Source organism: Ischnura elegans, chromosome X (assembly GCF_921293095.1).
Source record: "Ischnura elegans chromosome X, ioIscEleg1.1, whole genome shotgun sequence".
Classification (NCBI taxonomy): domain Eukaryota; kingdom Metazoa; phylum Arthropoda; class Insecta; order Odonata; family Coenagrionidae; genus Ischnura; species Ischnura elegans.
In genome coordinates this window covers 1198952-1226577 of record NC_060259.1, presented here as the reverse complement: position 1 = coordinate 1226577, position 27626 = coordinate 1198952, and the positions used below count along the sequence as shown (strand labels likewise).

At 38.7% G+C, this 27626-nt stretch overlaps 1 protein-coding gene across 8 annotated transcripts in view; it reads left to right on the top strand.

Moving 5' to 3' along the window:
- Nucleotides 1-27626, top strand: part of LOC124170521 (zinc finger protein 467-like) — a 232469-nt gene that overhangs the window by 68310 nt on the left and 136533 nt on the right. The gene's annotated exons all lie outside the window — the stretch shown is intronic.

Below are 27626 nucleotides of genomic sequence, written 5' to 3'. Positions count from 1 at the left end.
GAAAACGCAGTACCATCTGTGAGTACTCCAGGTGATGTATTTAAATCCGCGTCTTTTCGCCGTTCATCCAGTAATGGAGAGTGGAGGAATAGATGGAGCCATGCAGAGAGGATCTTTGGCTTCCCTAGCAGGTTTCTTATCATGGTGGAAACCATCAGATTATGGCGTTCACCAAACCAAAGCATCAAGTTTCCTCCACACCATCCGATCTGTAGGTTTTGGATTTGAACCCTTCGAAGCTCAAAGTGGATCGCTTAATACCTGGGTCATTCCATGTCAGTTCATCCAGGCATGACACCCACCGACTCGGATTTTGATAATACTTGGCAATTTTCATCCTTCCATGTAGGAATGAAACAGTGTAAAATATTTCTGGGCTATCTCTAATAGTTTTTTTTTCACGACCATTTGAAGTTTGGGTGAAACTGCAGTTTTTCAATGAATGCGGTCTCCAGAGGCACTTGTACCTCCAGAGGGAAATAATTTGTCTCAGCCATAGTTTCCATCCGATTCTCATGAAATTTTGCAGGGTTACTAGAGAAGTCATGAGGATTCCAAAAACTAATTGAAAAATATCCTAAGGGATACTGGAAATTCTCTAAACTCATGTGTTTCATAAGATTTTAGAAAATTTTGCTCCAAAAACATGGTTCTATAAAACATCAAATTTTGACCAGAGGCAATATCTGAATCAAGCTAAATTATTTTTTCTAATATTCCTTAAGGTATGACCCACCACCTGTAAAAATAAAATTCATGGCTTTTTGCTTGCTTTGTTGTTAAAAAAATTTTTATGTAAAAAAAATCCCTTTTCACGACTCTGGTAGTCGGTGTTGGGTCATCCTTCAAGTGTGATGAAATGCTTGTGTTAACTGTATTGTATATCTAAGCAAATATTTACAACATGAATCTAGTACATAGTAACTTCAAAAATTAAAACATTTTTTATGTGCAGGTTGTTTTTCTCCCGATAAGAAAAATATATTTTTGAAATAGAATATTTTAGGGAATTCATGGCACTTACCCATCATTGCTGGGGATAACTTGATTGTTGCTTTATAAAACACATCAAAATACAGGAAACATGTCAATACAAGTTAACTTTATCCATTTTGTATTGACAAAAACTTCACAAATGTGTTTAACTTCATTAATGTTGCACAACTTATAGAAAAAAATGTTAGAAGATACATTGTCTAACCTTGACCAGCCTTTTCTCAAATGAGGGCTAGACATTAACTTGTACAGTATCTTCTTTGAAGAAATGATACTTTTTAACTTCATAGTGGAGCTGAGAAAAATATCAGATTACATTGAAATATGGTAACAATGTAACCACATCTTTTAGACCTGAACTGGGTTCATTGAACAGAAAGTGGAAATGACCTGAGGAAGTCCTGCCACTTTTACCATTTATACAAAGTAGTTTTTCTCTCAGGAGGTGGGTATTGTTTGCCCTTTTACTACCCCAGTTGCCCTCCAACTTTGGAAGAGTGAACATCAAGTTTTTTTTCAATAAGTTTTGTGGTTAATATTTGTGTCCATCTCTAGAAAGCAGGTATGTAAACCTTAAGGAAAATATTTTGACAAAATTTGTTCTTTCTATCTCAGTTAACAATCATTTGTCACTTTCATATTTTGATTTATTATTTAGGCAAAAACATAGAACAAACTGCAGTGGACTTAGTTCAGTCATTTTACCAAAATGACGAGTATTCACGCCTTATGCCAGGAATGAAAGACAAGGTGAGTGTGCCCAAAAATGTCCACCAGCAAAAGAGGTTACTTCTAAGTAACCTAAATGAGCTGTATGCAGCTTTTAAATTTGAATTCCCACATGTAAAAATAGGGTTTTCAAAATTCTGTCTGTTGAGACCTAAATGGTGCGTGTTGGCAGGCTCCTCTGGAACCCATTCTGTATGTGTCTGTGCTATCCATCAGAATGCATCACTTCTTCTCCACGCATGCTCAATAGAGGAGACCTACAATGACCTATTTGATTACCTGGTATGTTCCAAAGATAGCAGGGATTGCATGTTACGGCACTGTTCAGAATGTATGTCTGACAAACGACTAAGGAACATCTGAAAAGTAAATTTGAGGAATGGGACCCTGAAGATGAAGTGACATACAGTGCATGGGTGACAACAGATCGGGCCCAACAAATTAGGTTAACAGTGACTCTGGATGAATACATCAACAGTCTGGTGAACAATCTGGAAAAACTTCTCCCACATTCCTTCATAACCAAATCCCAGGCGAGATACCTAAAAGAACTAAAAAATAACCTACAGCCAGATGAAGCCATTGTTTTGCTGGATTTCAGTGAAAACTACCATTATGTGGTACAAGATGAGGTTCAGGGTCATCACTGGAATCAGGATGGTTGTTCCCTACATCCAGTAGTAATTTATACTCGTGGACAGCTGCAGAAAGATCTGTGTGTGTCAAGTTTGTGTGTATTTTCTGACGATCTTGAACATGATGTGGCTTTTGTATTTGAAACGCAAAAAATAGTCACTCAGTTTTAAAGGAAAAGTTCCCTGAAGTAAAGAAAGTGCAATATTTCAGTGATGGTTGTGCTGGTCAATATAAGAACTGTAAAAACTTTATAAACCTGTGCCATCATCACCTGGACTTTGACTTGCATGCTTCTTGGTCATTTTTTGCTACTAGTCATGGGAAATCTCCATGTGATGGGATAGGTGGAACAGTTAAGCGCATTCTTACAAGAGAAAGCCTTCAGCGGGATCTAGGTAACACAATGACTTCCATTGAAAAGGTGTTTGAGTTCTGCAAGTACAAAGCGGATAAAATTTCATTTTATGTTTTAAAAAAAGAACAATTGTCAATGATTCGGCAACAATTAGAAACTCGCTGGAGCCATGCAAAAACAATCCCAGGTACTCGTAGCTACCATTCTTTTATACCAATTTCAAATAACATTATTGCGACAAAAAAAATTAGTTTTGATACCACGTACAGTTCTGTCCACAATTTCTTGATAAAACCAAGTTGGGAAGAAATTATGACAAAAATTTGTACTAATTCTTTTGTGGCCTGCTTGTATGACAATCACTGGTTTTTTGGGCTAGTTATGTCAAAGGATGTTGATCAATGTGATATAAAAGTGAAATTCTTGCATCCTTATGGGCCTGCAAGATCATTTTACTGGCCAAATGAGAAAGAAGATATTTGCCATGTTCCTGTAAATAATGTCATTTGTAATGTGGAAACTCCTACTACAAGAGGCTCAGGACGAATGTATTACTTCTCGGAGAAAGTCATTGAACGTGTGAACCAACGGCTGTTGGATTTAAAAGGAAAACTTGGAATTACCACTACTGGGAAAAATATGTAACTATAGTGTCAACTGAAATATTAGCTTTCTCAGAGATAGGCCTCAGTGAAGACCTTGGATACTACACTATTTAACCACAAACTGATGCACAGACAAAAGTGACTACATTTGTGATTGTTGATTTATAAGTTGTGCAACATTAATGAAGTTAAACACATTTGTGAAGTTTTTTGTCAATACAAAATGGATAAAGTTAACTTGTATTGACATGTTTCCTGTATTTTGATGTGTTTTATAAAGCAACAATCAAGTTATCCCCAGCAATGATGGGTAAGTGCCATGAATTCCCTAAAATATTCTATTTCAAAAATATATTTTTCTTATCGGGAGAAAAACAACCTGCACATAAAAAATGTTTTAATTTTTGAAGTTACTATGTACTAGATTCATGTTGTAAATATTTGCTTAGATATACAATACAGTTAACACAAGCATTTCATCACACTTGAAGGATGACCCAACACCGACTACCAGAGTCGTGAAAAGGGATTTTTTTTACATAAAAATTTTTTTAACAACAAAGCAAGCAAAAAGCCATGAATTTTATTTTTACAGGTGGTGGGTCATACCTTAAGGAATATTAGAAAAAATAATTTAGCTTGATTCAGATATTGCCTCTGGTCAAAATTTGATGTTTTATAGAACCATGTTTTTGGAGCAAAATTTTCTAAAATCTTATGAAACACATGAGTTTAGAGAATTTCCAGTATCCCTTAGGATATTTTTCAATTAGTTTTTGGAATCCTCATGACTTCTCTAGTAACCCTGCAAAATTTCATGAGAATCGGATGGAAACTATGGCTGAGACAAATTATTTCCCTCTGGAGGTACAAGTGCCTCTGGAGACCGCATTCATTGAAAAACTGCAGTTTCACCCAAACTTCAAATGGTCGTGAAAAAAAAACTATTAGAGATAGCCAAGAAATATTTTACACTGTTTCATTCCTACATGGAAGGATGAAAATTGCCAAGTATTATCAAAATCCGAGTCGGTGGGTGTCATGCCTGGATGAACTGACATGGAATGACCCACCTATTACCCTCTGCCGCAGTTCCATTCCCTGATTATTACGGAAAAGATTACCTGTAACTGCAAAATATATCTCTTTCCTCAATGATTCATCCTAGAGGGGCACTTTCTATGTTTCTATGATGAGACCCACAGTTATTTTTGGTCATCATCATCATCTGCAGCTGTACAGCCCAGTGTGGTCCGTGACATCCTCTATTTTATTTGTACTGTAAGCCCTTGTATACGAGGTACCTTCCAAGACGTTTTTTGCAAGTTATTGGTTGTAAGTTGAAAACCTAATCAAGGCATTGAAATATTTAGTTACCCTGCAACATGCAACGCTTCATGCTACAAGTAGCATGGGAATACTTTAAACCTCTCTTTACGGAGCTCTTTTATGGGGTGGAGTTACTGTGGTAATTTCATGCCTCAGATTTGGGGCCCAGCTCAATTAAGGGGTGCTTTTAAGGGGTCAATATAGGGGTGCAATGTCCCTTACCCCGGCCACTGGAATACACCCTGTAACCTTATCTTTGCATGAATCCACAGTCAACTTATTGCGTTATGGTGTTTTTTTCAACCAAACATTGTATTTGATTCAATAATGTAGGTACTCTTCTAAAAGAATTACAAACATTTTTTTTAAGAATTGTGGCATTGTAAACGTTTTTAGCATTAATGACAACAAGGTTAGTGAACACAAAGTAATAAGGCTATAAGTCCGGAAGTTCATTATTTTTAGCTCTAAAATTTTTGCTTAAAAATTGTTTACACACAGAACAAAATGAAAAATTCATTTCAACATTTAAAAAAATTGCAGTATGCAATAAGAATATGTTATTGCAAAAACCATTGACAATATAACCACTTAGCAATGGATTCCTGCAGTGAGAATGGTCATTTATGAGTGGGAGGGTCGGGCTTTATTGCCTTGGAGTGGCTCTAAAGGACTCACTAAGCTGGGTCTCAGGCCGGGCCTGAATGTATCCGACAATTGCTACCTCAGAGGTCACTTCCCTTCCCTCTCATCGGCCAGAGACGACGTCTAGTCGTTGCTCGTTGAAACATCCGTGACAGCTTTACCCTACGTCAGGTGTTCTGTGTATGTAAATGCACATCAGCTCCACCTGAAGTCCGGCGCAAAAGGAGTTAACTCACGACAGTCACGAACTGCTCTAGCACGATTCTCTATTGGCCATCTGTGTCCTGATACTCCATCAGTCATACTTAAGTGACACTGTTTATCAAGCAACATTTTCGAAGGTGTGTCCCCGAAGGATAATATCCATGAAATATTATGACATACCATATAAGCGCGTGTAAGGCCTGCCATACACGTTCCGGCCTGGCCTCAAGGCCGGGACTGCGCAGTTTGGCTGGAGCCGCAGGCCTTGAGGCCAAACTGAACGTGTATGGGGGGCCTGAGAGGTGCACCTTTTTTCCCAGAAATTGCAGCCGAAAATGAGGGTGTGCCTCTTATACAAACTTTTTATCTTCCCCCCCCTCCCCTTTACCGGTCGCAAGTCCAAGGGGAACTGAGTGGCCTTGGTTTTCAGCGTGAGTTAGTCATCTGAAACCCTGGGTAAAAACAAGCAGCAGGGAGGGGAGTTTCTCCCTTAGTGACGGATTTTTAAAATGCTCTTGTTTGATTTTCTTGTCAGCATCACGCCGTCATGTCGGTACCCCAAAGGTGAACATGGAAAACATCGCGCGGGGTTTTTCACTCCGGAGGGCGCGCTAAATTTACTGCCACGAGTGGGTATCCCGCGGCATTTATACTGCATATAGTAATCGCTTATCAAACGTAGAGAAACACGTAGTTTTGAAGGACATACCTGGTTAATAGTCAATATCTGCCTTGCCGAGTAACTTTCATTTCGCTGAGGACCTGATTTTTCAAAAATCATCTTCAGACGCTAATATGAGGATTATTACAACTGAAAATTATATTGGTGTCAAAACCTGCGCTTTAAAAAAATTCGAACGAGTGTGTTCATTGTTGGACTTAATTGTGGATAGAAGAAATCAGAATTGCTTATAAGTGAAGAGCGCGGAAGGAGAGGTCCAGGGGAAGGAGCGTGATCCCTCCGTCTTCGAAGCAACGAGGCTACGAGCGAAGGAGCAAGGGACTAACATGTCTGATCTTGCATGTGACGTCATTGCCTTCAAAGCGAAGGGGCGAAGGCGCAGCAATGTCATATACGCAGTTGGCGTTGCCTGAAGTTTCCAGTCGGTCTCGTCTTGTTTGAATGCGCTTATGCTACGCTTGTTTCTTCTGAAATTGTACTGTTTGGACTATTTTGAATATTAGTAGCCTTGTTGTAACTATAAATCTTTGTGTCAAACAATTAGAGCTTAAAAAACTTAAATTCTGTCAGATATGCATCGCGTTAGATCTCTTTTTTTTTAACCTCGTGCGTGTCATACAATTATTGAAAGCTATCGAGATATATCTTCGGGCTCAGTAGATGACTCACCTAGCATTTGGCCTCCAGAAACTGGGAAATCGATCAAGGTCAGTAGGTGAGACGGGGTAGGGATGAAACACGTTTCCATTGTTCCCCTGTAACTTGATATTTTTCCTGGGGGGTCTCGGAAAGGAAAAAAAACGGCAGAGGCATTGGCTGATGGAGGGCCGAGTGTGGCTCCGTTAAATCTACGACGTGGTTATTATCCTACGGCGTTGAGATTGCCCCGATTGTTGTCCAAGCTCTTGGGAAGGTTCATGCTATGTGCCTGTCGTATTTTGCATTAAAATTTTCCACAGCTGCAATTCTATTGCAATACTCCTGCGAGAGCATTTAAACAAAATTGTTCGTGAATAGGACAAGCATCGTAGAGCAACGGCGTATTCAAAGAGAGGATCAGAACTCTTTCTACTCCCTCTCATGCCGCTATTACCGCCGCAGTTATCAAAATTTTCTCTTTCAATTAGTATTGAAAGAGAAAATTTCGATAACTGTCGAAATTCCAGGCATACGTCTGCAACACAGCGCGATAGTATAAAAAAATGCCGCAAAATTGTTTCCTTCATAGCTTCGATGCTCAGAATAGGGGTGCACCTCTTACACACGCTTATACGGTAGTTAGCATTCGTCTCTGCAAAGAATTTGAAGAATTTGTCACGTGCATGTTAGGCCCAATGTCCCAAAGTTCAAGTTCCTCTCTGCCCCACCATCGCCCGACTTCAATGGTGATGACATACTTTGATTTTCGGGCAGTAAAATTTCGTGTCTCCGAAAGTTCGTAGTCAAAGGACTTACCGTGCTGTACTTCAAAATTTAAGTACTTTTAGATACCTCTAATGTACTACAAAATTTAACTTGGGAAAGGCTCTTTTAACATTTCCGTTTTTTAAAACATTAATAATTTATGTAATGTGATGTGGTGCATCAAAATTAAAGCTCCTGCGTGACATATTTCATCAACCACACCATCGCTGAATCAATTTCTCCTATCCTCCCATATACATGATGACTCACTAAGCAACGCTTAAATAAACTACGATGATTAGAGATGTACAGTAAAACATCACTGCAACAAATTTGTTGGAACTGGAAAAACCATTGCTTTGCTATTGTGTGATTTCGTTTTGTGGATGTGATATGCGGGTTGTATCTTTGCAGGAGAATCCAATTGTTCCATGTGTTTTATGAAACTTGTCTAGTAAATTTTTCATTATTGATGTATATATATTAAAAAACCTTTCCTACAGCAATGATAAACAGTTTTTATTATTCACCATCAAATATTGTGCCTATCACAATTTCATGTGATTTTTAAATCTGCATATGTCTTTGAAATAATTCATTTTCTCATCCATTCTGCTCTAAGCATCGTCGCTTCTTTGAGTTGCAGTCTGAACTTGAGGAACTCCAAAAGTGGTGCCTATGGGAAAGTTCATCTTTTAAAGTACAGCTGACTCCCGATTATCCAGGTGCGGATTATCCGTGCATAATTTTCAATCTCGCTCAATTAATTCCGTGATCTTCATGAAAAGATAAAATCATCGGAATTACTGCATTAATGGATCATTAAGAATCACTTTTCTCTAGAAAAAAAATCATGCCTTTTCTTCTGACAGGAATGGAGTTGAGGATGAAAATAAAAGTTAGGGATGAGTCGATTCCAAATGTCGATTCTCGATTCCACCGATTCTCGGGCACGGAATCGGAATCGAGAATCGATCGCCTAAAGTCGATTCCGATTCCATCAATTCCAGGAAGATATATGTTTTGAGCATAGACAATAAGTTTGGGGCATAAAGGCTGCCACACACCAAAGCGGCCGCGGTGTCAGCCTTGCCCACGCGGAGAATACGCAACGAACATGCCTAAGAGGCCTCGGAAATATGAAAATGTCGGCAAGAGCGACAAACCCTGAAATACCTTGTGTTCATGAGCAACCCTCAGAGAAAAAAAATTGGAAACCACGGGATCGGGAAGCAATGCATGGGTTTTCCGTTCTTTTATTAACCGCTGGTCACAACAAATCAAATTATTGCGATTATGAATCACATTCGGAGAATTCATCTGGACCACCAATTTTAAAGTATAATAGATCGAAATATATTTTTTTTATTTTCCAATGTTATCTGAAGTCTGATGATAATAAAAACGTGCAGAGAGCGAGTTTTCCTGTGAAAAAAAGTTTCTTATAAATATGCACTGAGAGCGGTTTTTTTTATGCATGTAACTTTTGTAGACTAACACGCGTCTGCGTCAATAATAAAAAATTTAGACACATTCGCGTTTGTATAGCCCAGTTTTATCAATGCAACCCTTGAGAAAGTTGATACTTGCTTGGCATAAGCCGCCGCGGCCTCCGGGCGGACTCGACAGGATACGTTCGGCCGCCACCGTGCGCCGGCCAGGCTGCTCTGGTATGTATGGACGCAATGAATGCTACATTATTGTTTAGCCACCATGGCTAAACGAGAATGTAGAATGTAAACGAGAATGTATTGTTATTTTTAGGGATGGTCAGATCGGATACCTCGGATCCAAATATCTGCAGATATTGCCCTTTATCAGAAACATCGGATCCAAAGTCGCGGAAGACATCGGATCTGGATCCGAAATTTTAAATAATAGCTTCAGTGAATGCAACACCCCATAAGGGTGGAAAGAGTTCCGATTCTCTCTTCGAATGCACCGTCGCATGCGATTCTTGTCCTACTCATGAACCGTTTTGTTTGAAAGCTCTCGCAGAGGCTTCGAGTAGAATTTCAGCCGTGGCCAGGATTTTCAGCCAGAAAATAAAAAAGGCAAAATACGGCAGGCACATAGTGTGACTCTTCCCAAGAGATTGAACAAGCATCAGGGGAATCTCAGCGCCGTAGGATAATAACCACGTCAAAAGTAACTATATACAACAATTGCCATGAGAAAAAATTCCCCTGGACTGGGAATCGAACCACGGACCTTTGGATTTCCGGGCCACTGCGCAGACCACTACGCTATCCAGGTTCTTTAATTCCCATGGCAACTATACCGAGGCTCATGGCACTAGGTGTTAGGCCCTCGCGGTCCATCAAGGATGGCAACGCGAGGGAGAAAGGACTTCCAAGAAGCCACATCCGGTTGAGAGCCTCATACCTGCGCTAAAGCCGCGCAAAATGCCATGAGCCTCGGTATAATTGCCATGGGAATTAAAGAACCTGGATAGCTTAGTGGTCTGCGCAGTGGCCTGGAAAGCCAAAGGTCCGTGGTTCGATTCCCGGTCCAGGGGAATTTTTTCTCATGGCAATTGTTGTATATTTCACCACCGTTCACGCGGCAGGTTTTGAAATATTACACAAAAGTAACTATGTCGCGGATTTCAGAAAACAACCCTTGGCCGTCCATCAGCTCGTGCCTCTGTTGTTCTTTTTTTCGTTTCCAAAATCACACGGACCATAAATCATTGTCTTCTAAGGAAAATATCAAATCACACGAAAACAACTGAAGCGTGTTTCATCTCTACCTCGTCTCACCAACTAACCTTTTTTGGCATACCTGCTTCAATTCTCTGTTTCTAGACGACAAATGCTAGGAGAGTGACTTTCTGGGCCCAAAGATATCTTGATAGCTTCGACAATTAGATGAAATGCACGAGATTTAAAAAAGAATTAGACCAAACGAGACGCATTCTTAACGATATTTCTGTTTATTTTTCAGCTCTAATTGAGTGCCACTCAGTTTTCTATCTACAATTCTACAATTAGACTTTACTGATATGCAACATTGTCCAAACAGCACAATTTTCAAAGAAACAAGTGCAGCATTAACCCCTTAAAAAATTACAGACGGATTGGAAACGCCAACTACATATATCACATAGCGCGCCCGGCTTCGCTTTGAAGGCAACGACGTCACTGAAGCAAGATCTGACTTCTTCGTCCTTGACTCCCTCATTTGTAGCCTCGTTGTTTGAAATACGGAGGGAGCGTGCTCCTTCCTCTCCACCTCTCCTTTACTAACTCCTTCCCAGTGGTGTATCCAGGGGGAGGGTCAGGACCCCCATCTCCCCGAAATTCTAAAACACAATTATTGTCCTCCTCAAAAGAAAACAAAATATTGAAAAATAAGGAATTTACAAAATTTTTCTTTAACAAAATTTTTTTTTCGGCTATAAAAAGTGTTAAAATTAGTTTAAAACCCATTATTAAGGACCCAGTTTTTTCTAAAATTTTCCCCCCTGGTTTTGGACCTTCCCCCCCCCCCCCTATACCTCCCCCTGCCTGGCTACCTGATAAAATTCCTGGCTATGCCAGTGCTCCTTCCCCTCCACCTCTCCTCAATGCACTTCTTCTGCCCTACCCTTCCTCATGCTGAACGGTTGAGCACCTCGTCGTACGTGACGTTAATGCCGTTTTAAATACTGTTAATTGTGTTGCTGATTGCGCAGTTGCAATTTAATTTAATGATACACCGATAAAAATGTCTTTCATTGTGTATAAACATTTCCATGGAGATAAGGAGAACCAATAAATGCCGTGTGCGTGCACTGTGCCGTAAATTATCGCGAGGATGTGCTTAATCCACCTCACCATACTGAAGCATTTTCGGGTGAAACACAAGTCGGTATGCAATGAGAAAGTAAAATTCGGGGGAAACGTGTGTGAGGAAAATTTGAATTCAATCGATGGCAGGGAGGCAGCCAGGAATTTTGTTAAGGGGGGGTCCAAAACCAGGGGGTGAAAATATTTAAACAACAGGGTACAAAGGAGAGGGTTTCAACCTAATTTTAACACCCTTCATAATAGAAAAAACTTCATTTTTCAAAGATTCATTTTTTTCTATTTTTCATTTTTGTAAATTCATGATTTTTAAATATTTTGTTTCCTTTTATGAAGGAAAGTAATCGTGTTTTTATATTTTGGGGGGTCCTCTTGCTATGCCACTTGTCAGTGGTTCATCCTAAGATTTTTCCTATTTTCATTTCCAAACCCAAGCGTAGGTCCTGAGCATGTAAAGATGTTTTTAAAAAACATCTTGAAAGCCTGTAAAAATGACTTTTAATTTATAAAAATATTAAAATGTGTATGAAAATCTAAAAAGCATTCCATTAATTGTATGTACCCAGAATAAACTTGAATAATGATTTTGTTTAATGGCAGGAATTTGAAAATGCATTTGGATTCGAAAATATCCGATTCGAAAGATCAGGCTCCAAAAATCCTGGATCCGTCCATCCCTAGTTATTTAATTCCATTCAATTCTTAAATTGTAATGATAGCAATGCTACAGATAAATCAAAATCCCTTCTGTTAGAAGGAATAAAGGCCGTTTTACACGGTACACGGAATTGCACAGGTTAGAGCTGCATTAATTTCTAAAATGGTGTGGAATTGCGTGAATGCATGAATGAAATTAGAACGGGCTATTTTGCCGTCTTGCATCCACGCATTCTCGCATGTGTTCTAGCAATTCGCCGCTTTACACGATGCAATTTTGATTGCGCCTTTGCACGTACGTCAGATTGCGCAATTCCGTGTACCGTGTAAAGCGACCTTAAGAATCGATGGAATTGGAATCGGGAATCGATTTGAAGGAATCGGAATCGAAAAAAAGTGGATTCGACTCATCCCTAATAGAAATCACCATGTGTTGCACGTTGCGGCACTTTAGGGGTCACGCCCAAATTTCAATTGCTCATATTTTATCAACAATTGAAAATTGGGGGCTAAATTTGTACACAATTACTAATTATACCAGAATGTATGACCTTGGCAAGTTTCATGAAAATCCGAGTCGGTGGGTGTCATTTGGTCAAAATATTGGTTGATTTGACATGGAATGACCCTGTTCCTGTTTTCCAAGCCTCGCAGTGTACAACTGCGCTCCGCTAAAAAGAAAGCGAACTGGCGATGAAAGCTCTCATTGAGTCCGGGAAGCACTCTAAAATAGCAGAATAACTGCATAATTAATTATATATTTTGTTTGTTTACGTAAATTATGAACATTGCAAGACATTAAAGTGAAAGTTTGGGTTATCCGTGTTCTCAGATTATTCCTGCTGTCCAGAATTAGCCCAGATAATTGGGAGTGTACTGTACTCTAAAAATTTTCCTGAGTGTCTGGTCAAAATTATTCTTGGAGTGCAATAATATAAGTCAATGTTGTTTGGCAGTTTCATGCAGTAATTTTGTATGAAAGAGCTCATATTGCCTGTTTGGCTTATGAAATAAAATGCATTGCTGGAATCCCATTGAAATACCTGTAAATACCTGTTTTTGACCGGTATATACTACGTATCGATAAACGTCGATGGTTAGTTCAAAGTTATCTGGGGCAAATAAGTTACGTGTAAAAACATGGCAGTTTGAAATGCATTGACATCACAGTGGCATGTGCAGATGATGATGCCTTCATTGAGCCTGAGTATGATCAGTATTCTGTTTGAAAAACATGCTTTTTTTGTGCCAAAAGGCATATCTATCTGTGAGTACACCAGGTGATATTGAAATCTGTGCCTTCCTGCCAGTAATGCAGAGCAGCGGAATAGATGGAGCCACGCAGAGAGGATCTTTGGCATCCCTAGCAGTTTTCTTATCATGACTGCAGGTTCTCCATTAACTTAGCACAACCGTTTTTTAATATTTCCCTCAGTTTCTTTCTCTGCAGTGAGAAATTGAATGGAGGCAAGCTGCTTGCTACATACCTCAATTATGCACGCCATTTTGAAACGGTGCTGCAGCTACGCTAAGTCGGAAGAGCCAGAAATTTTGCATCGTAAATCTTCAAATAACTCATATGTAATGTTTCAAATTCGCAACATTGTTGTCAGACGAGAAAAAAATTGTGGTGCATTACGTCCTGGGCAACCCTCATAATTCAGTGGAACTTGGTTAGTATGTTCCTCCTTAGCAGGTTTTCCTCCTTAACACAGCACGGATTTCTCTTGGTCCCAGCACCTTCGGAGTAAAATGCATGTTGTACTATTTGGTTAGTATGCTTGGAATAGTGGTGCTTTCCTGGTTAGTACGCTCAATAGGGTAGTTTCCTTCATCAAAGAAAACGAAAGGCATTGATTGCGATTTGTTGCCCACTGTTTGTGTATTCATAATATACAAATTATTTGGTTTTATAATTCCCAGTTTAGACGAATGGCAATGGTCAATTTTAACCTCATTTGAAAAAGGCCAGATTGGTGCCCAAAGATTATATACTCTAGAAAGATGTGTATGTGCGTGTTAAAAATGACACAGCAAGTTTTGGCCGCCTACTGTGGCGCCATCCTACTTTTGCAGCGGCCAAAAAAGTAACTTCGGCTATGCTAGAGCGCAAAATTCCAATTGGATAGTCTTTTTCCCCGCCCCCCCTTCCTAGCGATTACCAATATTACTACTTATTAACAACTCGGACCAATGACCCGTTATCATAGTAGATATCCATTAAGGTTCGCTAGGGTGAAAACACTAAAAACAATAATTGAGTAATACAAAGCACATTTATTAAGATTTCTCGCATATTACATTAGGATCACACTGCAGTAGCCTTTGACACAGAACAATAAAATGATGCAAAACAATTATACAAAAAGATGGGATTATATCCACAAATGTGAAGTAACAATCAAATGTGCAACAGAAAATTTTGTGAACTGCACCTCAACATTAATATTGAAATGAATCCCTAAGGGTGCTATTCGTAGACGGCACTTTAAGCTAAAGTATACATTAGCTGGGCTAAAGTCTACTTTAACCAGGCTAAAGTCTGCTTTCTCTGTTTCATAAACACCACTTCAGAAGAAAAATGGCAGAATTGTCACTTTACCGTAAAGTGCCCAACCGGAGCTCACTTTAGGGTAAAGTGTCCTTTACGGATGAATAAATATGGCTGCTTTTGAAGTTGAAATATGAAGATATTTGGGTTATGGAAATTAATAGGAATTAATTCTTTGGTGAGAACACAGCAGAAGACAGGCATATTTCAAAAAATAACCAGACAGTTAATGCGTCTCTCTTTCCGGAAAATATATCGAGTCAGTACTGCTGGAGATGACCCATTACTTCTGCAGTTGAATTCTATTGGTCGTTATACTACCTAGGACATTTTAACGATTATGTGATAATTACAGCACAGAAAGTGGTTGAATAGGTTGGCATAATTTGTGTTGATTTTGAAAACAAGCTAATTATGTTCTTAGGTTATGCATGTGTTTATATTCTAGAATTTATCCTTGAAATGATAGCAAATTTCTGTTTACCTATATTGGAGCCAATGGCCCTCGTAAGCAGACTTGATTTTCATGTCGCTTGGCCAACCAAATGCTAGTTTCTAAACGTTTCATTGTTTTTAAGCGTTTTCATTCCATAATTGCTTTATGTACTCTTTCCACATGCCTCCATATCATGTTTAACATTTTCATGTTTCTGTCATTTTGAAACTAGAGATTTGTTTTGTTTTGAAACTAGAGATGTGTTTCGTTTTTCGATTAGGCATTTGAATGTTTACAATGATGAAATAGTATCTTGTCATGAAAGGCAGCAATATAAAAGTAAAACATACTTTCCTTCATAGTCATATTATCTGCAGCTAAGCAATATTTTATCGAGGATGTATATACAGCCACATACATCAACATCCCAAGAATTAAAATACTGGTAAGAGCAAAAAAATTCAATAAACACCTATACCTACTTCAAAATATGCATCCACCTGAGGCAACCACTGGTTGGAAAATCTTTAAATGAATTGCTACAGTTTCAAGTTAACGTGAGAGAATTTCACCATATCACCCACCTTCAATGAACTTATACCATCAAACGTGGACTAACATGTAGTCCAAACAATCGTGTGCAGTTAAACATGCAAGATTATCATAAAATGATGTGAAAATGTTAGCATTTGTATCTTTACTTTGCTGGAAACATCGAAGTGCATTTCCAATGCAGGAAGCTAATTAAAAGTGAGCATTTATTCACCTAACTCAGTCATTAGCATACAAAAAAGTTAGTGGGGAAAAGCTTCCGACAATGCAGTATTAATTTACATCTGCACACAAAATGAGAGAACAAAAAAATGCAACTTAATAAAATCTTTGCACAATACAACATGGAAACCTAGTCGCAAAAAACCTGTAAACAACTTAGCAATTCATATCCTGAGTCAACTTTTTGTTAACCTTTACGAAGAGTTCATTGCCAACACTCAAAATTTCAATGCCTGAACGAGACTTAAGCAGCTACAGTTCCACTTTATTAAGTGAGATCCTGGGGATGCCTTTGAAATGAACTTTAGCTAAACTCTCACTTTACCGTAAAGAGACTTCGTAAAGTGAGCAATTTTAGTGTCTCTATGAATCGCACCCTTAAATGCTTTTTTACCTTAAAAACACTTTATAATATAATGCATAACATAATAAATAAAATGTTAATGAAATACAAAGATTTCTAAAAAATCTAATGACACAATTAAGTGGTCATAATCCCAATTGGTTCAAATGATAAAAAATGTCAACTGAATTAAAAAATCAGCTTGAGTTGACATAAATAAAATAGACAAGTGCCTATTCAGAAACACCTAACGTGGGGGAACTTGAAAATTTGGAGAGTGAGATGTTTCAAATTTGATGACTCTCAACATTTAAACAATATTCTTTTGACAGGTGGAACATCTAAATTAAGTCATAATTTAGGAGTTTGAGACATAATGCAATAGAACCTCTGATGATAAAATAGATGCACATGACTATGGGCCTATCTGAGGCTTTCTGAGTCCGAACTTCACAAGACTTAATCTACAACCAGATAATGAACGACTATCTTGTTTCTCTGTTGGTGAGACTTTTTGGTTACATTTTTATTGAAGAAGCTATTACATTATGTCATGATGATGATCAAATCTGTTGAGTGATTCATTTATTAGCTTAATTATTAGCTGGACTGAGTGGCCACACCCCTTTTGTGAATATTCAACTCAACAAATCATAAAATGAATGAGTGATAATGCCAAGCAAAATGTGGCATAGAAAATAACTTAAGTAATAACAAGCAATGCAGTGCAAAATAGAATTTCAACTGATCACCAATTGATTGAAATATACGTACATAATTCTGAATATTGCCCTTGAGAAACTGTTACACCTAAAACTTTGCAAGACTCCCTTGAAGTAAATTTAAATTTAACATGTTCCACTCTGACTGTAAAATTTAGTTCATTACTGTAACCTTAGTCAGATTAGATCATATAATGTGATCTGTAAAACTGGAATTAGCATAAAAAACCTGCAACATGGCCGAATTACTAGCTCTCTAGCTCCATTAGGACTGCCACGAGTATAACTGTAACAACACCATCACATTTATGAGACAGTTTTTCCAAACATAAGAATCCTTATTCCATAAAGAAACTGATATAAATTTTAAAATTTGGTAGATATTTAGTATCAGAACCAGCTATGAGTTTACCACTTTTGAACAAAATTAAAATTACGATTTTTCAACAGTAAAGGGCACCCAACAGTTCAGAACCTCCATCATACAAATCCAATGTCTCACGATAGAAGAGGATAGTAAATGACACCATTGACGACACTGAGAAGAAAAAAAATTCTACTAGAGAAAGACTCCAGTTCCAGATCAAAGGGGATGTAGTCGTAAAATTAAATTTCAAAGATCATTACCTATTCCATTGCGTTGAAATTTATCCAAAATTCACACCCTAACATGATAGAAATCCAAGAGCATTTTACAACAGATCTTGCCAATATTCACTTAACACTAGAAGGACGGCAGGGGTCATTTGACCCATTTTCAGAATTCAAATTTATTTTTCTCTTATTAAAATATTTTTTTTAATTTTGAAACTTTTTTATGTTGTTCATTTTGGTCTATATTTTGATAAATTAGTGAAAATTCAACAATAATGTTTTGTTTTAAATTTTTGTGACGTGTTATACCTAGAAGGACGGCTAGGGGTCATTTGACCCACAACTGGTTTTCGCGCTATTTTCTTGCCCGTGGGCACTTTAGTGCCACATATATCATATAATCAGCAAGAGGCTAGTGTGGTAGATGATTTGCTTCATTTTGAATCTGGAAGTACCCAGTTCAATGCCAGTTTCGTCCCAAGGCTCCTATCTGTATACGAAAACCTAGGCATAGCGACTTGTTGTGCACAATCTTTCGATTTTTTTGGGCAGCAAAGGGAAATAAAACCTTATCAATTCTTGATTTGCGTAAATTCATGTAATTATGATATTTTAATTTTGTTTTATTTGTTGTTCAATGATTATTGTATTACCCACACCAGAAAATCGTCACGTATCCCAAGAATTGTTTTCCGTCGTCCAAGATTCAGAGCTCTTAGAGACATTATTTTCAATATCGACTCATCAGGCTTACGAATAACTTTCATTTGTCTGGCCTGACGGCACCGTCACTTGACCTAGCCCCTTTGCCGTGTATACAGCATTAGTGCCGCCTGACCCCGTCGGGGTTTGGGGCGGGTTGACTGCACGCGGCCTCCTGGGGAAAAATCCTGTCTTTTTGAGAGAGCGAAGGAATTGGTTGGACTGCAAAATTCTACTGTAAATCCTACCCTTGGAATCTGCCCGTAGGTTGGAGAAGAAGCATTACTGCAAGTTCCTGGAAGATACAAATCAGGATACGGTTGGCGGTTGAGTCCCTGCCTTTCGAACGGCAATTAGCGTTGCTTTGTCCTTTTGTATGAATTTCTAATGCTCTCCAGCTCTCTATACCTCCAATGCAACTAGAGAAGATTCTACCATAATGCGCTTTCGTTTGTAGATTTCTTTTGCATGCATATCAGAAGCGAGTTGAGGAAGAAAGTAATAAGTCGAGAAATATATCAAGAGAAGTGAATCGTAAACATCAGTTCAAGTTCATTCTGACCAATCCATCAACATCTGCATGTGATGGAAGCGAAGAAGTCCAAGATAGTGAATCCGATGGCAACTTTGGCGTGATAGCACATGCACAGCTCTATCCAACAAAATGCAGCTGCCCTTTTATGAGGTAAATTCCAAATAGACCAGACAAATTTGGAATAGAGTACTGGGTTTTGACAGATGTGAAATGAAAATACAGCCTAAATGAATTTCCATATTGTGGCAAAGATGATGTTTGGCCATCAAATCAAGCGTTGGGGAAATAAATAGTTACTAAAGTGACCGTAACATACAAGAATTCAGGAATAAATGTAATTTGTAATAATTATTTTCCATCCATCCAACTGGCAGGAAGTAATAAAAAAATGGAAAACTTCTCTTGCATGAACGATCTGAAAAAAAACAGGTGTGACGCACAAATATCCATGACCCCTAAAATAGCCATGTAATCCATTCAACGCGAGGGTTCAAAAATACCTTAGGCCATACTCTTGCGTAGAATCAGGCAAACTAGAACAATAATGTACTTTCACTCAGCAGCATGATCTCAGACGACACTATTTCCGAAACGAGTAAAAGAATACCAGAGACCATCCTATTTCATTATAAAAACTAGAGATGTGCGAATAGTGTCTGCGAATACTCGAATACCTCGAATACTAGAAAGTATTCGATATTCGAGATCTCGAATAGTTATGCCAAAGGTACGGTCTCGAATACCTCGAATACTTTGAATTTCGCGTCATACACTGTCGCTCGCACGTCGTTGGTAGTTGACTCGAATAAATGAAGAGAACTCTAGTTATTTATTGCATGCAGCGCTGTTTTAGGCAAGCTGACGAACTACATCAAATTCGAGGGTTAAAGCAGTGAAAAGAGTTCGGCATGGGGAACTGAAATTGATCGGGTGAAAAAAATCCAAAAATCCCAGGTGTCCCCCATCAGGAGAACCTCAGTGCCGTGGGATAGCAACATTGGCGCATTTCCCACGATCCGCTATCCCCCTCCATTCAGCATTCACCCCACCCAATCTGACGATTTCCTCTTCTCCGAAATCAAACAAAAGGTCCCAGCTCGCACAGGGATCGTATTATGAAGACCTTAGCTTCGAAAAAAATATCAAGTTACCGGAAAATTATAGAATAGCGATTCACCCTTCCTTCTTTCTTCCCACTGACCATTTTCCCCCATCCATCTTTTGATAAAAAATGAGACGAGGTGTTTGCCACGTGTCTTTTGTGGCTAATAAGGACAGGCACTTATTTTGAATCTTCCCCAGGAGATGAAACTACCATAGGGAGAAACTCAGTGCCGTGGGATAGTAACATTGGCTCATTTCCCACGATCTGCAATACCCCTCTATTCAGCGTTCGCCCCACCCCCTCCGACGATATCCTCTTCTCCGAAATCAAACAAAAGGTCCCCGCTCGCGCAGAGATCGTATTACGAAGACCTTAGCTTCGAAAACAATATCAAGTTACTCGAGAGAAATAAAAATGTGTCTCATGCCCCCCTACTCTACTCACCCACTGGCCTTTTCTGCTTACCTGCTTCGAAGTTCCCCATTTCTGAAGGTAAACTGCTGCATGAGTCATCTACTAGCCCAAAAGTTGTCTTACAATGATTTTCGGCAATTGATGTTACACTTTTATTGGATTGAAATATTAGTAATGTGCGCGTAATTTAAAAAAGAATGAGACCAAACACGACATATTTCTGACTTTATTTAAGCATTTTACGCAGGAAAATAAATGCCGGAAAGACAAAGAAATGCGACGGAGGCTTAGCATTTAGGCGTAATGCTCAAATAGGGTGGTTTCCTATTATTTTTTTATTGCCTAAATCGAAAGATTATTACTCATGGAGTACGTATGTAAAGCTGTTAGATTTTTATTTGACGATATCTATTTTTGGCGATTGCATGAAAAGTGAAAAATTTCAAGCGCGCGGAAACGCGACGGGTAAGTATGAATGCCGAGAAAAACTCCGCGTGACGTTGTTCTGCTTCCTGCTGCCGCGAGTGCGGTGACCTTCGGGCGAGGCTCTGAGCGCCTATACGACGCAGGATGCTAGCTGGTAGCTGAGTACCATGCCAGATGGTAGCGGTTGGCTTAAATAAGGATTATTAATACCTCATCAACCGAAGAAAACTTTCCGACCGTAGCCAGTTTTAATAGGTGATTATTAAGACATGTTTCCCTGAGCTCTGTGCCTCATGCATGCATTGTTAACCTCAGACGATGTAAAACTCCTATCCTCACTAGGTCCCTGTGACGTCACGTGGAGTGGCATCGCATGGGCGCCAATCTGGCCTTTTTCAAATGAGGTTAAAATTGACCATTGCCATTCGTCTAAACTGGTATTTCTAAAACAAATAATTTGTATATAATTTATACACTAATGGTAGGTAACGAATCACAATTAATGCCTTTCGTTTTCTTTAATTAAGGAAACTAACCTATTGTTTACATAAAATTAAAATATTCCATCAATCAGCTAAATTCCTTTTTGAATCCTTTAAAGGAAATCACAATTACTCGCCAAAATCTTGGGTTTCCTGCTGCATAGGCGACCTAGTCTAACATTCCCGCATTCATCGTTTAGTATTCGAGGTATTCGAATATTCGAGCAATGATTTGATATTCGAATTCGAGAAATCTACTATTCGACCCATCCCTAATAAAAACAAAGCGGGAGTAGGTATGATGGATAGTATTTATCAATTTATTTACACGTCTCCAAATCCAACAGCCATATATCCATGGGCACAAAAAAGAAAAAGGTGCCAAATACCATCAAATTGAATCATTGCACCAATTTCCTTTCCATTTTCCAAATTCCTCTTCATGTGTAAATGGCTGGTGTCCTAACACCCCCTGCCACACGTTTTTAAGCGGCTTGTGGGTTAGTGTGTAGATTTAGATGTCGATGAATAAATCGTCCAATGAACGCATTCAGCACAAAAAATATTTTGAGGAAACAGCGCAGAAAAAATACTGTCTGTTTGAGATTTACAACAAAGTAATATGTTTTAAAAATTTTAATGCAAATTTTGTAAACCCAGTACCCCTATTGTTTAAACATGTAACACAACTTTTGTATTGAGTGTATGTATTTTCATTATTTGATTTGCAATCGACTACTACATACGGTTTAATTCATTATTCTTTTAAGTAATTGTTATTAACTTTTGACGATGGAAATAATATTCAATAATGTTAAGTAGTGTTTTTAATGGTGGGTGGTGAGGTCCGCGGCGCAGCTACTGCTTCTGCGGGGCTTGGGCTGGATCGGTCCGGTATGGCCTCTCAAAGGAAGAAAGATCGACGATGGTGTCAATCAGCTTCTTTCCCTAAGGTTCCCTCCAAAAAGGAAGAAAGACAGACGAGGGTGTCAGTCAGCTTCCTTCCTCCTCCACACCACAGTCGTGACACACAATGTTAAAAAGTGTAGACAGCGTAGCGTAGCGGACGACGCGGCTGGGGCCACTACAGCGCATTCTGCGGGCGTTTTCCGTAAACTAGCACCCTCCCCTACCGTACCCATTCCCCTCCAGTCCCCATTCCACTTTTATTCTTGCTTTGCGTGTTGCTTGCGGTAGGGATACTATGCGGGATATCATTTAAATAAAATCACAACATGTGCAAAGCAAATGCCCATTTATTTCATAAAAGTTCACATAAAAAGTCACTCACCTGCCAAATACAATGAATTGAATTAGTAAATAAATAAACACTATACACAGGATGGCGAAAGCCTGACAAGAATCTCTCTATGCCTCACTTGCGTACGCATAAGTCCTCGTACCCACACACACAGCGAACTATAATTCCTCAGTGTCATCACGGGATAAGAACACCACAAAGAAAATTCCTTTACCAGTGGCCACTTCACTGCACTGAATATGAGATTGTTGAAAAACAAAAATTCGTAAGCAAAATCAAGATCACTATACAAGCGTTAATGGGCTGAATATACGTGACTTTTTCGAAAATATAACGTTGTCAACCACTTCACACACCACACGCAGGCTTGAAAACTTGATGTAGAGAGAATTAAGTTAAAATAGAATCAACAACTATATACAAACAACGCCTGAAACCGTACATCGCGAGAACACAAGATCTAACCGGTCCACAGTAAGTAGATGTTTTCCTAACGATCTAAACTTTCGAAATGAGGAGACGAAATTTCATTGGCCGATTCATGATTGGTCAATGGGTGAGACAGAGGAAGCACACATATTTCATATTTCCTATTTATTATTCAAGATACCAACTGAGTGACATTACACAAGTAATGAAATAATTTTTTACGCAATAATATTTATTAATCAAAACTATCTTACGAAACGATAGCGTTAGTTCAGGAAAATGCCCGTCAGACTGTTGTGTCGCACGCTGTCAACAGTTCGCCCGCCCTGTGCCAAAGCCCTGCTCCACACTGCTTTCCCTGGTATCGGGCACCTCTTTATATACCCCTCCTGGCCGCCATCCGTCCAATAAGGGCGCTCTGCTGGGACATGTGGTGACGCCTGTGATGGGAAGGAGCCAAGGTGGGGAAGGTTCGTGGTGTGAGGGTAGCGTTCTGGCGCGGGAGTGGGGAAATCACGCGGTGGGGCGTGTGAGGGGAAGGAGGTTGGGTGGAGAAGGTCTAGTGGTGTGAGTGTAATGTCCAGGCGCGGGAGTGGGGAAATCACGTGGTGGCGCGTGTTTTGAAGTGGGTTTTGCCCATGCTACGTTGAAGCACAACAAACTTCATTCACGTGGTACTGTTCTTGCAATGCAGGGCTCATTTACTTGATTGTCAATGCAAAACGAGTTCAGGATGGCGATCCTACGAGAACTACCAAAAGTAATTGTAATGATGTTGACTTTTCCACAGTAATAAACAAGTTCTACTGTATTACAGTGATAGTTATGGTGCAGATGTTTACAGCACTAAGCACGGAGTAGACTTATTTTACAGATTTTCTTTGCACATTCATGTTGCAAAACAATTTTATGCACATTTTCTATTATAATTTCAATATCATCATTTTCAAACAACCATTTATTAACTTGTTTTGAAAATAGCATACTTTTTTTCCTTTTTACATTCATCTGGTAGTAGGTTAAATATTTTTTGAATTAAATACAGAAGGCATCTCTGGAATATAGTAATTTGATACCTTGGAGGAGACTTGGCGTGTTCTCGTGTGCTAGTTCACCTTAACCCTTAAACAGCGGAGTTTTTTTTCGGAGTTTTATTTTGTTTTTCCGTTAAAAACTGCTTAATTACCTCCCAAGGATTCAGATAAACACTTAGTTTTAAAATTCTGTCGATTCGTTCTTGCTAGAGGGGGTGTGCCCATATGGGCACGCTAGCCGTTCCAGCCACCGGTCTGCATTCTGCAGAAGAATTGCTCGAACCATCATAATTCTTATTTTTACTGCGTGGTATGCCATATATTTTCGCATTTACCTATAATACTTCTTTTATTTGGCAATTTGAAGTAATTTCAAATAATTATACTACATGTTTCCGGTTTAAACATTTTTTGGCTGTCCAACGATCTTATAATAATAATAATAATAATAATAATATATAATTTATTCCATTTACAATCAAATATTACATTTTAGAACATACTTAAATATTTTGGAATATATAGGTACCCCTTTTAGTAGTTTTGGGGCTACCATCATAAACTTTTTACATAGGTCTGGTGCTAGCACACATGAGAAGTAAAATTTCTTTGTATTCAGTTATTTGTTCTATTGCCGATTGCATTCATTATTACAAAACGTATTTCAAATATTTGGACAAGGATAACTATTTTTCTTATTTTTCTTATATAAACGCATAATTACATACATAGAATATACAATACACCTTTTATTGTAAACTTTTTAACCCACCTTTCTTAGTAGAAACTCTACTTCCTCACACATCATAAGCCATTTTTTAACTGCGGATTTAAATCCCCATCTTTTTTCCGAGTTTGCTACATTACTCGGCAACATACTAAACAATTTAGGCCCTAAGTAATTGTATGACTGTCGATAAATTTCGGTCGTTGGCCTAGGTATATGGAAGTTTCTCCAAGCTCTAATGTCATAGTTTTGTGGTCGGGCCTTTTCACCACTACGGTTATAGAATATTCTAAGGACTTTATAAATGAATAAATGCCTTAGTGGGAGGACATCTAATTTTTTGAATAGAGGAAATGAGTGGCTTTTCCTATACGATCGTGTTATAACCCTGATAACCCTTTTTTGCGCCACTATCAATGGTTTAATGTTGATAAAATATGCTCCACCCCAGCAGGCTATTCCGTATTGCAATCTTGAATTAACGAGAGCATAATATACCATTTTTAACACTGATTCAGGGCATATGTATCTGAGGAAGTAGAATTTTCTTACAATAGTAATCATTTCTGATTTTAATTTATTTATGTGAGACTTCCATTTACAATTTTGGTCAAAATATATACCTAAATATTTTATGTGACTAACCTGTTCGATCAAAATACATTTATCACAGGAAGTAACATTATCTTTTATACAATTTGCACATTGATAGTATAGTTTACTTTTGTTTGAGGTAGATTTACTCATGCTAAACATAATATATTTCGTTTTTTCACTTAACAACATATAATTAGCCGAAAACCACATATTGAGTGTTAATAGATCACTTTGTATGTGTTCATATAGATCATCAACACTATTAACAGAGTAACTTAGTGCAGTGTCATCTGCGAATGACGTTAATTGACCTTTAAACCTGCCAGCACATAAATTGTTTACATATATTAAAAACAGTATGGGTCCCAACACAGACCCCTGTGGGACACCACAGGTGAGTCGAATCTTTTCACTGTAGCAATTTTTGAGACGCACACATTGATCTCGATCACAAAGATAACTTTGAAACCAATCATATGCGGTTCCACGTATACCCGCTTCCCATAATCGATTCATTAGTATGTTATGATTAATGGAGTCGAAGGCTTTGGTAATGTCTACAAATAAGCCAGCAACTCTACAGTTCTTATTCAGTCCGTCGTTCAGCTCTGAACAGAATTTTAATAATGCATCCTCTGTACTCTTCATGTTATCTTAACAGTATAAAACTCAGATTTGAAAACAGTAATTGAATAAAAAACACGTTATCGATGAGTTTATTTACAAAATTAGTCCTATAATGCTGGTAGAGTCTTTGAATACTATATACAGTGCAACCTCGATGTAACGACACCCCACGGTGCTCTAATAAACACTCGCTATAGCGAATTGTCGCTTTACCGGAGGTGGAGCAAATAATAGCCAATATACCTGTTGCGAACAGATATACAGGAACAGGAGTGGTGCGGCGACAGATAAACATCTATCCGATAAACGTAAGCATAAATCCAGACGAAAGGCGATGTTTTTTTGCATCACTAAATTTCCTTACTCAAATAACGACTAACTATTCAAACAATTTATAAGCGCCGCACTGAATAAAAAGCATGCAAAGCATTGTTTCGTCAATCATTATATTTATCGAACGACAGTTTACCACATAAATTTGAGACTGAGCACTCCATTAACTTCATTTCTAACAGATCGCTAGCAATTACAGAGGTTAAGGAGTCTTGATGAAAGTCTTCCGGCGGTGAAACCCTCGCTATGGCGAGAGCCAACACCGAAAGGGTCTCGTAAAAACGAATTTTTTAACATGCTTATTATAGGGTCAATTGACCGTGCATCGGCTATCTCTCGTAATAGCGGGGGTGTCGCTTTAGCCCGTACTCGCTTTAACAAGGTTCCACTGTATTGGGTTTTCAATTGCCGAGTATGATAGTTAGAATTTCATTGAAGGCAAAGACCTGGGCACTTAGCCTGAGTCTGAGCGCGCGGGGGAAGAATATTCTTCATAAGAAAATCGGCGTCTAATGAAACGGGACAAATTGGTTATCCCTGCCATCATACCTTATGTCATCAGACTTTCTATGATTAGTTGCACTTGATAGGGAATATTAAATACGACCACCAGGTCTGGGAAAGGTACATCTTCGTTACAAAAACACTTGTGCAATCTCTCGCCTAAAGGTTTACTGCGGTATATTTGAACCAGAATTTTCCATATAGATCCAGGCATTTACAATGACGGCATCAAGGAAATAGCTTCATGTGGACCATCACCATTTTTTCCTCTGATAACATTCCTGTACCTGTTGATATTTTGATCCGTGAGATCAGTTCCGCCTATCTAAACATTGTAGCTAGAGACCACTGCTGGCTGCCTAACTTGTACCATTTTTGAGGCAACACGTGGGAATCTCGTGATCTTTGTGAGTGGGTGTACACATTGGCAAGGTGACTTGACAGTCACTACCGAAAAGTCATTCTTTCTAACAACAACAATATTCCCTTTTTTCTCCCGTGCGAAAGCATGGGAGCAGCGGGGCTAGCTTAGCTAGCTGATTTTTCGACCTTTGAGTATCCTTTTTCTCAGAACTGTTCCAGTACCCTCACATCCTTGAGATTTTAATTGACTTATAGGAGGAAAGCTAGTAAACCAATTGTCAAAATAAATGAAAAAGATTTATCGCTTGCTCTAGTAAATTTTCCAACATGATAAGCAAATACGAAGAGCATTTACCTACGAATTTATGGTAGTTATTTCGTTCTTCCGCACTCAGTCCCTGCTATATGCTGAATTCCACCAAGTAATCTTGAGGAGCATTCAAGCACTATATTTTAAAGCCGAAACTTATAGGTTCACCCCGTATGAACTGTTTGCAGCCATGATTGCCAAAATATTTTATCATGGATTCATCAAGTTTTAGCTTTCTCATCCACCCTTCCACCATGCCCTTGATTGTTGGGTATGTATACCAGTGGTAGAAAATAGCCGTATCATTCTTCATACTAGATAGTTGAG